This window comes from Phocoena sinus, chromosome 3, assembly GCF_008692025.1.
Source record: "Phocoena sinus isolate mPhoSin1 chromosome 3, mPhoSin1.pri, whole genome shotgun sequence".
Classification (NCBI taxonomy): Eukaryota; Metazoa; Chordata; class Mammalia; order Artiodactyla; family Phocoenidae; genus Phocoena; species Phocoena sinus.
The window spans coordinates 93,854,437-93,872,428 of NC_045765.1; the positions used below are offsets into that span (position 1 = coordinate 93,854,437).

Below are 17,992 nucleotides of genomic sequence, written 5' to 3' on the forward strand. Positions count from 1 at the left end.
GAGTAACCTATTTTTTTAAAAATAAAAAGGGAATACTGTTGAGACCCAGATCAGAGGGTTGTTTTGAGTAACATACATAAAGTATTTAGGTCAGTGCCAGACACATAGTAAGGGCTCAGTGTGTCTTAGGCACAACTATTATTATTTGCCCTGAGTGCATACTCATTTTCAAATCACACAAAGCACAAATAAATGTTCATCCTACAAAGTCTCACAAACTCAGATAAAGGGTGGTCAAACAATGAAAAGTATTTTAAAATGTAATGTATTTAAGCAACATATAATATTTCCAAAATATACATCCATCAAGACATAAAAATGAAATAATCATTTTTGTTTTAAATAATTTGCTGTTGTCTGAGCTAGCAATCCAGAGGCACTTTAGTAATGGTAAAGAGGTTTCCCTAATCAACATTACAGAATTTGGAACAAGCTGAGTTGCAATGAGGATAGACTGTCTTTATGGTCCTTAAGTGTACACTTTTGAAATGCTGTAAAATCCACTTAATTAGATGAGGGCCTATAGTATAATACAAATGTTATAGGTATATCTCCAAGTACTCTATCTAAATCAAACTATTTATTTCTCTCATATTTTCATAAGTTGTTATAATAAACATAAATCTGTAATCCAGGCCTGTGAGTGAAACACATTTTGTACACATAGGTAAAATAATACAAAACAAAAGAAGGCAGCATTCCCACTTTGAGAGAGGACAGAAAGAAGTGAGAGCTCGGACAGTAAATCTCCATTTGGTTGAATTAATTGTTCCATTTATCCAGATGTAAGTCAATAAGCTAGCTTTTCAAGATGCAGAAAAAAATTAGGTATAAGATTCCTGTCAAGTGCATTTTCAGCCAATTTTTTAATGTTTCCACAAGATATTTTGCAACCTGCTTTCTTGTTTTAATTCTATCGTTTCTCAGAATCCCAGATCAGGTTTTACCAAGGTTTTCTTTTGTGCTACTTATAGAAAAGAAGGGTGAAACAACCTTTACAAACAGTCAGTAAACAGTCAGCCTAAATTACCATAAGGGTTGGAAAATATGAGATTCTTTGTGTCCATATGAAGAACTGAATGGTCCCAATCAGGGATGATTTCATCAGACTAAAACCCAAAGTGGCTAGAAGGAACAGACCTGGTATTGGTAGCAGGCCAATTCTGTGCACTTTTGGTCCACATATTTCAGACTGAAGTAGAATAGGTCTTTAAGCTGGCCATTGCATGAAATCAAGAGCAAAGTCACTAGTTTATTAGGAAAAAAACCAAAAACACCCCAAAAACTCACTACTTAAAACTCAACAGTTTTCTAAAAGTGTACTACCCGGGACTTGTTTTGAGCAGTTATAGTAAGACACACAGACACAGAAATAATTGCCATGAAGGAGGAAGTTTTTTATTATATTCACAGTCTCCTAGAAATGGGAGACATGGCACATCAGGTATGGAAGCACCTTACAGAGATGAGCAGGCAGACAGACACTGGAACTGAGGGTGGGAGCTTCTACTGCAGTTTCAGATTTCCAGGAAAGGTATGGGCAAAGCAAGGTAAGCAAGCAGAACAAATTATGATTGGATAGTTGGAATAATTTCAGTGGGCTCTAGCTATAGGAGTGGTCTCCAATTGTCCATTACCTGGCCCTGTAGCGGATCCAGATTGTATAACTGTGATAAAAGGAGCGATTTGGGGGAGGGAGGTGGTATGGACTTCGGCTGGGGATTGGTTGGTTTGGATACCAAAGGCATGATGGCAGGCAATTGGTTAGCTCTTCGAATTGGTTAACCGTGGTAGGCGTTAACCTACCAATCCTCAAGTTCCAAAATGCCAGAGTACCAAGAATAGAGAAAGTGAGAAACTACAGTTAATTCACAGAGAAAAGGAAGTAAAGGAAGGTCCTTTTTTGCTCCATACTCAAGAAAATATATTTTGCCATAAAGTACAAAAATTGGGATAAGGAATAAGAGCACATCAAAATGCCAATACTGGAAAAAGCATTTTCTTTGTTTCCCTTCTTTCCTGGATTTTGTCCCTCAACTTCCAGTCATGCTGTTGTCCCCAAACTTTAATCTCAGTCTCCTCAGCCTAGTAAGAATCCAATCACAAGTGTAAACATTTTTCCCTAGTGCCCCCAGAAAATGCTTTCACAGGAAAATCCGTAAGTGTGAGGCTCACCTCACGTGCTTGAATTCTTTCAAGGATTACAGCAGCCCTGCAAATTCTTTCCTGTTTCCCTTCAGAGCCCAGCAATTGTTTTCTTTTGGTGTTATTTTTTGTCAAGCTTTTATAATTGCTATAATTAACAAGCTTCTTTATTATGCTCTCTGAGCTTCCTTTTTGAAGGATGTTTTTACTGGATAGGCCACTTTCTTTCAGCACTTTGAAGATATTATTCCAGAGTATTATGCTTCCATTGTTTCCCTTGAGAAGTCAGCTGTTGGGATAATTACTGTTTCTTTGAAAATAATCTTGTTTTCTTCTCTGGTTTCTCTTAATATCCACTCTTTCTTTTATTTCCTAGTTTTACTGTGAAGTGCCAAAATATGGATTTCTTTTTATTTATATTGCTTCTGATCCTTTAAGTCTTCTTAAATTTGTAACTTAGACTCTTTCTTCATTTTTGGAAAATTTTCAGCCATTTTCTTCTCCAATATTGATGCTGTCCTATTCTCTCTCCTCTTTTTCTAGAACTCCAATTACATAAATATTATATCTCCTCTCTGCAAATCTTACTCTCTTTCTCTTTTCTATTTTCCATTCTTTTGTCTCTCTGTGATTCATGCTGGTAACGTCCTTCAGTTCTTTCTTCAAGCAATTTTTAATCTACCATTAAACATATCAATTAAATTATTTCTTTTAGCTACTTTTTAAATTTTAGAATATATACTCATTTAATACTATATTTTTTAGCTTGCTAATAAAATTCTCAATTTTGTTTTCTACTCCTTTGATCATATTAAGCTAGTTATTTTAAGGTCTGTTACTGATACTATATCATCTATATCCTCTGTGGGAATCTTCACACTTTCTTTTGATTTTCTAACATGATGGCTTGTTTCCTCATGAGCCTCATCTCTCAGTGAGTTCACTGGATTCACCGACCCATCCATTGATCATTTTCCTAGTTCCCAAATATATATTTGGAATGGATATACATAGATATAGGCAAAATTCTCACAAGACAAAACCTTCACCTTCAAAGTAAGAGCCAAGTAAAAGCCCCTGAAACATCGTAGTAAAGATAAGATGCCAAGATAGTAAATCAATAATGCATCCTGGGAGAACAGCAGGGATTAATGCTACTCTCAAAGACTTAAATGATATTGCCATAGTAGCCTCATTTAATTCACTAGTCTGATCAATGCAAAAATTGAATAAATCATGGTGGATAACAATAGCCCACTGCAAACTTAATCAAGTGAGAGCCCCAACTGTAACTGCTGCTCTAAATGTAGTATCTATTCTAGAGCAAAGTAACACAATTCTGTTCACATGGTATGTGAATACTGATCTGGTGAGAATTTTCTTTTTGATAATTATTAAGAGGAAAAATCAGAATTGGTTTTCATTCACCTGATGTAGACAACAATCTATACTTCTGGTTTTACCTGAAGGCTATTAATTACCTTGCTCTCTATCAGAATACTGTGTGAAGGAACAAGAACTACTTGGGCATATGAATTAATGTAATCCATTTGGTGGATAATACATTAATCCACTATATTGATGATATTATGTAATTGATCCTGACGAATAAGAAATGGCAAGGGTTCTGAATACCTTAATGAGAGACATACACTCTAAAGAGTGAGAAGCACTAAAAAGGCCAGGTACATCAGTGAAGTCAAAGGACAAGTTTTGTACCTTGCATCTCACACCACTAAGAAAGAAGCAGAACTCTTAGTAGTAGTAGGATTCTTTGAGATTTGGAGGCAGCATATATTGTACTTAGCAAGATGGCCTTGGACCATTTTTTGGATGAGGCAGGAGGGCCTGGCTTTGATTGGGCCTCAAAAAGGGTCCTAGGGCTTCCCTGGTGGCGCAGTGGTTGGGAGTCCGCCTGCAGATGCAGGGGACATGGGTTCGTGCCCCGGTCCGGGAAGATCCCACATGCCACGGAGCGGCTGGGCCCGTAAGCCATGGCCACTGAGCCTGCGCATCCAGAGCCTGTGCTCCGCAACAGGAGAGGCCATAACAGTGAGAGGCCCACGTACCACAAAAAAAAAAAAAAAAAATAGGGTCCTGTACCTCAGGACATACGATTCAAAATATTCAATGGTAGTATAAGTACCTGTGGTAGAGAAGGTACCAAACAAAACCATGCCATATATAGGGAAGAACTATATATCAATTGATAAATGGCTCTTATAGGCCAATGAGTTCTGATAGAATCTGAGTGACTGACTACAGGATACCATGCAGCCAGTGCTCATTATGAAGTAGATATTATCGAGTTCACTGCTACAGACTGAATGTTTGTGTCCCCTTAAATTTTTTTTTTTTTTTTTTTTTTTTTTTTTTTTTTTGTGGTACGCAGGCCTCTCACTGCTGTTGTGGCCTGTCCCGTCGTGGAGCACAGGCTCCGGACGCGCAGGCTCAGCGGCCATGGCTCACGGGCCCAGCCGCTCCGCGACATGTGGGATCTTCCTGGACTGGGGCACGAACCTGTGTCCCCTGCATCAGCAGGCGGACTCTCAACCACTGCGCCACCAGGGAAACCCTCTTTTTTTTTTTTTAAATTTCTTTTATTTACTTATTTTTGGCTGCGTTGGGTCTTCGTTGCTGTTTGTAGGCTATCTCTAGTTGCAGCAAGCAGGGGCTACTCTTCATTGTGTTGCGCGGGCTTCTCATTGTGGTGGCTTCTCTCGTGGCAGAGTGCAGGCTCTAGGTGTGCAGGCTTCAGGAGTTGTGGTACATAGGCTCAGTAGCTGTGGCTTGTGGGCTCTAGAGCACAGGCTCAGCAGCTGTGGCGCATGGGCTTAGTTGCTCCGCAGCACGTGGGATCTTCCCAGACCAGGGATCGAACCTGTGTCCCCTGTATTGGCAGGCGGATTCTTAACCACTACGCCACCAGGGAAGTCCCTGTGTTCCCTTAAACTTCATATGTTGAAAACCTAATCCCCAGTGTGATAGTATTTTGGAGTAGGCCTTTGGAAGATGATTAGGTTATGAGGGTAGAGCCCTCATGAATAGGATTAGTGCCTTTAAGAAAAAGATCCCAGAGAGCTCGCTTGCCCCTTCCACCATGTCAGGACACAGTGAGAAGGTGGTTGTCCATGAATTAGGAAGTGGTCCCTCTCCAGACACCACATCTGCTGGCACCTTGATCTTGGACCTCTAGCCTCTAGAACTGTGAGAAATAACTTTCTGTTGTTTATGAAACACTATAATATTCTGCTATAGCACCCTGAATGGACTAAGTTACTTACCAAGTCACAAGATTAGGGAATGGAAGAAGCTGTGAAACGATGTCATGTTATGGGCAGTATATTCGGAATTATGATTAAGCAAGTCCAGAGACCACAAGTAAGTAGTGAAAATAGAAGGCCAGTAACCTCCTTATCCCTTACCACTCTTTCACTGATGCCTCTCCATCAACTCACATACATGGCCCTAAAGGAGTTTCCCTGTAATGAAATGACAGAGGAGGAAAGAGACCAAACTTAGTTTAAAGATGGATCAGCTTGGTAAGTGGGTGCAAGCCAAAACTAAACTACTATTGGACTACTCCACTCAGGAGAGTCCTGATGGACCACAGTGAGGGAAAACTCTCCTGAAGGTCTAACTTTTAGACAGTGACTCAGGTCATCCATTTTATTTAGAAAAAGAAGTGGCCAAAGGTATACTCAGATTCTTGAGCAGTGGCAAATGCCTTAGATGGTTGATCAGGAGCCTGAAAACAACAATATCGAAAGATTGCGTTAGAAGCATGAGGATGGAACTATGAGAATAGGTACAAAGCATGAGCATTTTTCCATGAGAGACTATCCCATGGAGAAGAGTCACTAAAGAAGCAAATTGCAGGATAAGTTCATGTGCCCTCTCCTGTTCCTTTCACTCTTCTTTTCCTGGGAGATTTTCCCCAATAAATCATGTTAACAAGGATCTCCATTTCACATTCTGCATCTAGTGAACCTGACCTATGACAACTGGAGATAAAACTATCCTGTCATCAAACAAAGACAAGAAACTAATCCTCTTAGACTGAAATTTGAGTGATGAAAAAAATTCTCTGAGAATGTGGAACCATAGGCCTTCTATCATATGGGTTTAAAATCTGAACACATATTACCTTTGCGGTCCAGAAAAATCACATGAAAAAAATAAATAAATAAACTTCAATAAATGAACTTTATGTGGTCCAGGTTGGCAATACTCCCATGTGCCTCTGTTCTTTCAGATAGAAAAAAAAGAAAAAAATTCTTCTTAAAGGGATACATGTTCCATCAACGTCTGCTATCTTTCCTATATTTAAAACCTGTTGAATAAGAGTTCATGATCCACAATAACAAAACACATTAAAAAAAAAAGCTATTATGCATGAGAGTCAACAGAAACAATAAGTAGTATGGATACCCTGTAGGCTGTTATATAAATATATATACATACAAATATATAATGTGACACATGATATGAAGTAATGATATTAAAATATTTCGATAAAGAGGCATACAAATAGGCAAAGAATATGACTATAAATAAGTAAAGAAGATTTTAAAAGACACACACACACACACACACACACACACACACACACACACAATGCAAATAGGACCTCCATCTCTGTCTACATATAAAATCATTAGAATTCAAATCTAAATGGATGTGCATGTCAAGAAACTGATTCTGAAGTTTATATGGAAAAGCAAAGACCCAGAATAGCCAATACAATATTGAAGAAGAGCAAAGTCAGAGGATAGGCACTACCTAACTTTAAAACTTACTACAAAGCTACAGTAAGGAAAACAGTGTAATACTGGCAAATAAAGCAATGTAACAATGTACAGAGACCAAAAAAACACCCACGTAAATGTCATCAACTGATCTTTGACAAAGGAGCAAGGGCACTCCAATGGAGAAAGGATAGTCTTTTAAACAAATAGTGCTAGAACAAGTGAATATCCACATGCAAACAAACAACAAGAAAAATTAATATATACACTGACTTTACAACCTTCAAAAAAATTAAATTAATTCAAAATGGATTGTGACCAAAATATAAAATGCAAAACTAAATAACTTGTAGAAAATAACATGGGAGAAAATTTAGATGACTTTGGGCTTGGCAATAAGTTTTATCCATGAAAGAAAAATTGATAAGTTAAAATGCATTAAAAAAAAAAAAAAAAACTCCAGGAAACAAGGACGAGATAAGCCACAAATGGGGAGAAAATATTTGCAAAACACTTATCTGAAACAGAACTTGTATTCAAAATATATAAATAACTCTTCAAACTTAACAATGAAAAAACAAACCACCTAATTTTTAAAAATGGGCAAAAGATACATGCAGACATCTCATTAAAAAGATACACACATGACAAATAAGCACATGAGAAATACTCAAAATCATCAAATAATTTCAAATTAAAATAACAATGAAATACCAGTGCACACCTATTAGGATGGCTAAAATCCAAAACACAAATGAACCAAGTGCTAATGAAGATATGGAGCAACAGAAACTCTCACTCAACACTTATGGGAATGCGAAATGATGCTATAAAGGTAGAAGAGAGTGTAGCTGTTTCTTACAAAGCTAAAAGTAGTCTTGCCATACAATCCCAACAGTCATGCTCCTTGATATTTACCCAAATGAGTTAAAAACTTGCATTCAGGGACTTCCCTGGTGGCACAGTGGTTTAGAATCCACCTGCCAATGCAGGGGACATGGGTTTGAGCCCTGGTCTGGGAAGATCCCACATGCCACAGAGCAACTAAGCCCGGGCGCCACAACTACTGAGCCTGTGCTCCAGAGCCCGTGAGCCACAACTACTGAGACCGCATGTCACAACTACTGAAGCCCGCGTGCCTAGAGCCCATGTCCACAATAATAGAAGCCACTGCAGTGAGAAGCCCGCGCGCCACAACAGAGTAGCCCCCCACTTGCTGCAACTAGAGAAAGCCCGCACACAGCAACGAAGGCCCAACGCAGCCAATAAATAAATAAATTTATTTTTAAAAAAACAAAAAACTGGGCTTCCCTGGTGGCGCAGTGGTTGGGAATCCGCCTGCCAATGCAGGGGACACGGGTTCAAGCCCTGGTCCGGGACGATCCCACATGCCGCGGAGCAAGTGGGCCCTTGTGCCACAAGTACTGAGCCTGCGCTCTAGAGCCCGCGAGCCACAGCTACTGAGCCCGCGTGCCACAACTACTGGAGCCCACGCGCCTGGAGCCCGTGCTCCACGGCAGGAGAAGCCACCACAACGAGAAGCCCATGCACCGCAACAAAGAGTAGCCCCCGCTCGCCGCAACTAGAGAAAGCCCATGTGCAGCAACGAAGACCCAATGCAGCCAAAAATAAATAAATACATTTAAAAAAAAAAAAAATAAACTTACGTTCACACAAAAATCTGTGCACAAATGTTTGTAGTATAAAGCCAAAACTTGGAAGCAACCAACACGTTCTTCGATTGGCCAATAGATAAGCAAACTGTGGTACATCTGTATAATGGAACATTAATTATTTAATAATAAAAAGAAATGGGCTACCAATCCATGAAACAGAAGGAACCTTAAATGAATATTGCTAGGTAAAAGAAGCCAGTCTAAAAAGGTTACACCCTGTTTGATTCCAACTATATGATGTTCTAAAAGCAAAACTTTAGAGACTTTAGAAAGATCAGGGTTTGCCAAGAGTTTGGTGGGGTTAAGTGGGGGAATGGGAGGGAAAAGCGAAGAGGAATAAATAGGTAGAGAAAAGAGGATTTTCAAGGCAGTGAATTTAATCTGTATGTACTGTAACAGTGGGTAATGACATCATGCATTTGTCAAAATCCATACAACTGTACAATACAAAGAGTAAATGCTACTGTGAACTATGGACTGTAGTTAATAATAATGTATCAATATGGGCTCATCAACTCTAATGTGCAACACCCAAGCAAGATCATAATAATAGGGAAAACTGTGGGAAGAGGGAGAGGAAATATATGGGAACTCTTTTTACTTTCTGCTCAATTTTTCTTTCGTCTTTTTAAATTGTTTTTCTTAATTTTTTGGCTGCGCCACACAGCATGCAAGATCTTAGCTCCTCAACCAGGGATAAAACCTGTGCCCCTTGCAGTGGAAGAATGGAGTCTTAACCACTGGACCACCAGGGAAGTCCCACCGCTCAATTTTTCTATAAACCTAGAACTTCTCTAAAAATTAGAGTAATTAAAAATTAGTTGATTAATTAATCTCAATGGACAATTATAATTAGATATTGCTAAAAATAAAATTAGTGAATTACAAAATAGACCTTTAAAATTGCACAGAATACAGCACAAAGACATAAAACTATAAAAACAGTAAAGAGAGGATTTAAGACAAGAAGATATAGTAAGAAAATTCACCATGTGCTTCCAATTTAAGCATAAGCAAAGAGTACAGAGATAGTGGATTAGTTGCAATATTTTAAAATATATTAGCTAAGAAATACCTAGAATTGATTAAACATATAAATCCTAAAATTCAGGTAATACAAAAACTAGAAACAGGATTTTTTTTTAGTCCACAACTAAACACCTAGTAGTAAAATTGTGGGAAGCCAAAATTAAAGGATGGAACTTTAAACAGCCATTCAGAGAGAAAAGGAATGACAATTAGATTGACAGCAGATTCATAATTATCAACAATGCAAACCAAGAGACAATGAAATATTTTCCAAAAGTGAATAAATGTAACTCAATATTTAAAAATATACATATCAATGTATATTTACCTAATAGAGAAACTGACCAAGATTTTAATACACAAAAGAATTTCATGTAATACATATTTTAAAATATCACTGACATAAATAAGAAATATTTTAAGAAAAACTTGTAGCTAGATAGCAAAATATAGAAAAGCTTTATAATGGCTGAAATGATGTCCTCTTTCATAATGAGGCGTAATAAAATTGTGCAATTTAGCCAGGCTGATGTCAATTGGAAGGAAAATTACCTTAATAAAAAAGAGTCATTATTTAGTGAGCCTAAACAATATTAAGAAAAAAAAAAATAATGCATGTCAAGATTCAGTTTAAAAAACTGTTAAAAGATAATAGAATCTTTATAGGAAAATACAGATTCAGACATAATTTTTTAAATAATATAGAAAATGAAACGGATTATTACAATAATCTTAAAGCACAATAAATTTGAGAAGGATGTGGAGAAATTTAATCAAATAAAACCAAATTTGAAAAAGGACTAATGAAACTGATAAAACTTTGTGTTAAATGTATCTATATCTGAAACAAAAAAATAAATGGCTCTTTATCTTAATTTTCATTCTTTTCTAATGAAAAACTAAATATATACACATGACCAAAGGGAGCATGAACATAGCACAGGGAGAGGGATGTGAGAAATGAGCAGTGTTTTATGAAAAGTAAAGACCCTAAAATAGGTTATAAGGTATTAAAAATAATAGGAAATTTGAAATGTGAGTAAAAGGGTTTTATTTAGGGCTTTGATACCAGCAGATCCCTTGAGAAAAAGCATCATTATAGGAAAGACATGAAAACTATAAAAATAAAGAATAAATCCATATTTTTCTATATAAAAATGAAAATTCAAATGTATTATGTTAGGATTAAAGATTTGTTCACATTTTTTTTTTTTTTTTTTTTTTTTTTTTGTGGTACGCGGGCCTCTCACTGTTGTGGCCTCTCCCGTTGCGGAGCACAGGCTCCGGACACGCAGGTTCAGCGGCCATGGCTCACAGGCCCAGCCGCTCTGCGGCATGTGGGATCCTCCCGGACCGGGGCACGAACCCGTGTCCCCTGCATTGGCAGGCGGACTCTCAACCACTGCGCCACCAGGGAAGCCCCCTGTTCACATTTTTTACATGGTTTTATAAGGTAAAATATAGTGAATGAAGGGAAATGCAGAGAAAATGCAGCCTGCTCTGTGATTCAGAAATGTGCATCCTGGGAGGCAAGAAACACAAATCCAGTAACTTCAGGTAACTCAATAATTCACAGTTTGTGGAAATTTAAAGAAACAATAACTATTGGAAAAGAAAAAGTGACCGAACATTGTTAACATTAGTGGTCTTCAGAAAACATTGTAGCAAAGTTAACAAATGTAAATAAAAAGAAAACAAACCACATTTCAAACAGATGTTTCACACTCAGACACTCTGGGAATGAAATAAATGGCAAGCCAAAAACTAGAGGCTCTTTACTTTATCAAGTCATTTATACAATGGGAGGAGAGGAAAGTCTGCAACCTAAAAAGAAGGTAAGAATTTCTTTATAAATGCATTATTTTATCAGGTACATTGATTGATTTAATATAAACACCAAAGACTTAAAATATATTTATATGTACATGCATGCATACATATCTGGACTTAACCAGAAAAGAGGATCCAGCAAAATATCTCAAAATTAAAGAGCTGCTCTGTTTGAGTAAAGGTTATCCATAAGTGATTATGTTATAAATTTGCAATGATATTTGTAAAATAGCTATTGTTTTAAATGTTTTAAAAGAGATGTTATTAGCTCAGGATAAAAATAGTAAAATTCATTTTAAAAATATACCTGTATAAAGATGTGAATATACAATAAGATGTGAATTTACAATATTCTTCCATACCTTCCTCCTGTAATCAAAAAAGCATATAAATTTATTTTTTCAAAAGTGGCGATGGTGAGTAGGAAATGGTGTCATGGTGCAAAAAAGTACATAAAGAAGTTTGCCTTATGTTTAAAGAGATGCTAGAACATCATGGGCCAGCTAGGAGGCCTCTCTAAAACAGACATGAGGTATAAAAGGACAGCAGGATACAATTGCTGAGCAGGGAGAATACTTCCTGTATTAGACATGTAAACAAGACTCCAGGAACAGCAAAGTAATGGCCTACTTGTGCCTGGTATATAGCGAGAGAGAGGCCACATATAGCATCAGTCCTGAAAAGGGATGGATTCTTAAAAAAAAAAAAAAGCCATAAGCTTCTGACAGGAAAACCATGATGGAAAAAAAAAAATGTGACTAGATCAGACATAAAGACTATATATATAGTAACTCATGGGTCATGGGAGTCATTTCCTGTTTAGAAGAACTTTATTTCTATACCAGTGCTCCTCAGGGTTCTTGTCATCAGTAAGAATAGAGGCAGTTGATTCCACCACAAGTAAACATTCCCAAAGGAATGACAGAGACTGGATGAGAAAAGAATGAAAGGGAAGAGATTTATAAATTGAGATTGCTTTTTGGTTAACATTGTTTCAGTTTGTTGGCTCTTTGGTTAGTGGTTTCATTTGCGGGGGGGATATTTCAGGGGCATATTGACGTTATTCTGGATATCTGAACGCTAACACTGGAGAAGTATCTTTTAATAATAAATGATACACAAGCTCCAGTGAACCTAAATCAAATTTGAAAGCAAAATATTGGGACTCACGTGTAAAGCAAAGGCCAACCAGTACCTGGTATATACTGGCAAACATGCAGTTCACAATATAACAAAAGATGGTGGGTTTAATTTTTTTGTGAAATGGAAAATGCATATTTTAAATAGTGAAACAAAAAGACTTACCAAAGATTCACTTAATGTGTATATACACACATGAACATGCACATGCACACACACACACACCACTCCCTCCTCAAATTTAAAATGTGCATCTATTAATTAAATGCAAAATTGCATGAATTTGTCTTCATGGAATAAAGTTAATGCTCTTTTCGAACTTTTTTTCATAGTTTTAGCTGTGCTTTAATTTACTTTCAGCTCCCCTAACATTGATTCACCATGGATTCTCATTGCAGCTTAAAGTATATCCACTGAGTGTATTTCACATTTCAGACACTTAGTATGCTTTACATTTTTACAGTAAATGCAAAATATTCATTCAACCAGGTAAGTCAAGATATATAGGGACTAAAATACATTTAAGAAAAGATCAGATCTTCCCGGGTTTGTGCCCCGATCTGGGAAGATCCCACATGCCGCGGAGCGGCTGAGCCCGTGAGCCATGGCCGCTGAGCCTGCGCGTCTGGAGCCTGTGCTCTGCAACTGGAGAGGCCACAATAGTGAGAGGCCCGCGTACAGAAAAAAAAAAAAAAAAAGAAAGAAAACATCAGGTTGCAAATTATTAGAAGAGATAATTTTTTCTGTGATTTGGAAAAAAAAATCCTTGATATTCACAACATGTAAATGCTAAAATTAGAAGTGTATAAAATATTTTCATTTTCTAAAGTCAAAGGCCCAAAATGCAGAAAACAAAATGACTGTATTATACTTTGGCCAGCCTCAACAAAATAGCAGTAATAAATTTAAAATAAAAGTAAAACTAAAGTGCTAAACATCCTCAAAGCTTATAGAAGCCATCATGTAACATAAATTGCCATAAACTCTGCTTGATACTTTAAAAATTGTAACTTGATTATTAGGTCAATACTGATTTTCAGCAAATAACCTTTCAAGAAATTGGTCATTTGGAATATTGGCTTTTTGAGGATTTATATTTTTCTACCCAAGAAATCTGACTTACAATCAAATTGTTACTTTCTCTCACCATGCTTTAGCCACACTAACACATGTCCGTCCCTTCAACACATGCTCCTTCCATAAAGCAGTCCTTTTGGATATTATTCCATTTGGTTAAACACTTTCACTCTTTCCTATTTGCCTAATGAAATCCTAATTATTGTCAACCGTATTGTCAGGTACGGAAAAAATTACCTCAACCTCACAGTAGATGATACAACCTTATACCTAAGCTGTAGTTACACATTTATTGGTTTCATATTTGACTGATTTTGATAGATTGAATTATTTTTCAACAAATATTTATTATCATCCCCCTTGATGCAGAGTATATTTCCCTGTTATATTGACGTTGAGATTGGTCATGTGACTCCTTTAACTAATGGAATACGCGCTAGCCTGAGCCAAGACCTTAAGAAGCACTATTGGTTTCTGCCTGCCGTCGTGCTATTGCTCTTTTGCTTTTGCTATGAGAAGAATGTGAACTGGATAGCCAGAGAATGAGAAATGTTTGGAGTCAAACTGCCTCCAATCTGCATCCTGCGGTCAAGTTCAGCATAGCCAAAGCCAACCCAGAGGCTGTGCATGAAAAAAAAATAATGATTTGATTTTAAATCGGTCAGTTTAGGGGTGAATTGTTATATAGCATTACTGTGACAATTGCCAACTACTACAATGACTATTTCTGAAACTATACTGAAATAATTCTTCAATAAATGAATAAACACATAAAAATAGAAATAACATAAATTGGTTTCCATAGCTTAATGGTTAAATAAAACATGGTTCATTCTTTTGAAGGTAACTGTACATTAAAGATTCTGTTTTCAATTTTAACTTTTAATACCTGTGCTAACAAAATAATAACATTTTGGGCAAATAATACAGCTCGTTATAAAAAGTCAGTCTATATACAGAATTCCAAAGACATTTTTCAAATCATCCAAAATGAATTATTCACACACACAATTATTAATATTCTGGAGGAGTATGTATATCAATAGATAAATAAATACAAAGGTAGAAATAATTTTATAAATAATGGGGTCACATTATATAAGTTATTTTAAAATTAAAACATTATAACTGTATTTGAATTGAGCAGAAAGAAATATATTGAAGTAAAACTGAAGGAAATGCTAAACCCCATAAGAATATTATCTCCTAAAAATAAAATCTTCTCTATTTAGAAGAAATAGTTTAAAAATTAAGAGGATTAAATCATGTCTTCATATTACATTTTTCAAATGTAGATAGTATATATTTATTTTATGAATTATTAGATAATTGACATTCTCACAGTTATCAAAAATTTTCCCCATCTCAATTTTTCAATTAGCCTCACAAATGTCAAGGTTTATTGCATTTCCATTCTATTTTGTAACCAGTTTCTGCATAGTTGTTTAGACTTAGGTAAATTTAATGTTCACTACTAGTTCTCTTTCTTAGATGTCATTACTGAGTTCTTTATTTAAATTCATCTCTCATCTCAATTTTCTTCAAAAGGGAGTCCTGAGTGCATTATTACATGAGTCTTTCAGGATTTAAGAATGTTTATCAGTTGTTTCTGAACTTGAATGATACATTGGCTTAAAATAATTTTATTCTGTGAGTTATATTTTCATTCACACATATCCTAATTGTCTTATGTCACTGGGTATTTCTGCTTAAAAATCTAAAGCCAACTGAACATTTTTCCTCTTCACTATAATGTTCATAGAATTTATCAGAATTTTTGATGATTTTTTTCTGAATCAACATTTCTTGGAATTTAATTTTGCTATTTGATATGCAGATTTAGTTGTATTTTCATTTCAAGGATTTTTTTCATACTATTGATGTGAGCTTTACAAATTTTTAATGAGATAGGAAACTGCTTATATTAAAACTGTAGGTAAAAAATTGAGGTTATAAAACTGATGTGAGAGAAAAGACACTTATTTACACAGGAGAAAAAGCAAAAAGATTGTGTAGAAATACACACTAAAATGATTCAATGTTTATACTGGATTGGCATGGATGATTTGTGTTTACATCTCCCTCCTCCATGACACAGGTATTTTGTTTGTTCTCTTTTGTTTAGGATAACGAGCTTTTGAGGTTTCAAACAAACACGAAAGAGAACAAAAGTTATAGCCAGACTGGTTGGAGGTCAAAATTCAGCTCAAGCTTTTATTAAATTATCTTGGGAAAGTTTCCTAGTTTCTCTGAGATTCAGTTTGCTCATCTGAAAGTTGAGGTTAGAAAGAACTGTTCCATAGTCATATGAGTTAAGTGGGATAAAGTAAAGCACTCAGTATCAACAAATAATAAATAACCAATAAAATGCCTCATATTTATTGTCTTTTCAATAACTCCATTGCTACTACCTTAGTCCAAGCCACCTTTATCTATTTCTTGTCTACTCATATGACTTCACTAAGTCATTCTCCATACAGCGATAATGGGGAAGAGAAGTTAATGAGGGGATATATACTAGGCTGTCAGTAATTTTTCTAATGTTGCAGAATAGAGTGTGTGAGTGAAGTTGTTTAGCTTTTATGTTTTCACTGTCAACTGAAATCATCAATGCCGGTTCATCCACAATGAACCATTAAGAGAAGAAAGGCTGATAAATAGTGAAGATGAAAAGGGGTGTGGGAGGGTGTGGAGAGAGAAGGCCGACTGATGCAGATCTATGTATACTCTGGCAGATTTACTTAGCGGGTAATGGTATATAACAAGACACAAAATCACCAGTGATCCATTTGGAACAATAAAAGTAGAGTGCGCCTGAAGGCTGTACAATCTGTCTAGCAAACACTGTGCATGTCTGGAAACGAGGTGTTCCACATGGAAGGGCACAGTTAAGCCATATTTACAGGAAGCACTCTATCAGCGTGACAGGGTGAAATGAGGAGTCTGACTCCATGTTTTGTTGTTGTTTTTACTTCTGACAGCTTTTAAACCACTCAAAAGCACTGTGCTAAACAGAAGAAGCCAGATACAAAAGGCTTCATATTGTATGATTCCATTTACATGAAATGCCTAGGGAAGACAAAACTATAAAGAAGGAAACCAGAAGAGTGCTTGCCTGGAGCTGGGAATGGGAACATAGGGTGACTGCAAAGGGGCACAAGGGAACTTTTTGGATCATCGAAGTGTTCTAGAACTGGATTGTGGTCATGGTTGCAAAACTGCATACATTTACTGAAAAATCATTGAGCAGGACGTTTATACTAAGTGAAATGTATGTTATGGAAATTATACCTCAACAAAAAAAATGAACTACCAGAAAAAAAGAGATCTACAAAATGCAACCTCCTTTCATATTGTTAGATTCAAAAGACATGAAACTACATTTTAATAGCCTAAAAATAAAATAGGAAAATGACACAACTGTATACATTGTTTATTGACTATATGCATATAATTAATACAGAGTTGCTATTACACCCTGGTTTTTAGAGTGATTCCCCATATTAAGTGATTACTTATATTAAATGGACACTTTAATAAACACTATTTTTCAATATTAAAAAATATTTTATGACAAAAAATTTTTTTATGACAAAAAAATTAAGTCATGACAAATGCATGTGCTTCTTGTTTTTTAACTCATCTAGATTGGGTTGACAATAATGCTACTAAAAATGGGTTGTGCAACCTAAACTGTTTTTATGTTTTACTTCATTAGCACTCATGGTAGCAAAAGCCAGTCTTAGTAGCAAAAGCCAGTCTTAAAAGTTATATTGACTAGAAGGAAAGAAGATATTTTAAAGCCACAGTGGGAAACTCAGAATATTTATTTTTACTTTCTTTCTAAAATAGGAAAGATGTTGCCTCATAACTTTAAAACTTTCATTTTTTATAATTTTAAACTGAATTTAAAATAATCTTCATAAATTTATTATTTATTTTTAAACTCTGTCTTCAATCCTTCACCAGTAGCCAGTCCAACTATTTACTTTATAATGTAAAAGTTAAATTTAGTGCTCACTTCGGCAGCACGTATACTAAAATTGGAATACAGAGATTAGCATGGCCCCTGCGCAAGGATGACCTGCAAAGTTGTGAAGCATTCCAGATTTGTTATAAAGCAGAAAGTAACACACCATTGTAAAGCAATTATACTCCAATAAAGACGTTTTTTTAAAAAAGTTAAATTTAAATTAATTTAAATTATCTATCAATAATAAAAATGGTTACACAAATTACCTATCAAGATTTTTGATTGAAGATAAAATTCTAATGTATAAGGGGTTGTATGATAACTTTATCTCCTATTTCATTTGGCAATTGTTAAATTATGGAATATGCAATAAT

At 35.8% G+C, this 17,992-nt stretch overlaps 1 pseudogene; it reads left to right on the top strand.

Annotated features, from left to right (window-relative positions):
• Positions 1–17,658: 17,658 nt before the first annotated feature.
• Positions 17,659–17,759, top strand: LOC116752373 (annotated as a pseudogene).
• The last annotated feature ends 233 nt before the right edge of the window (positions 17,760–17,992 follow it).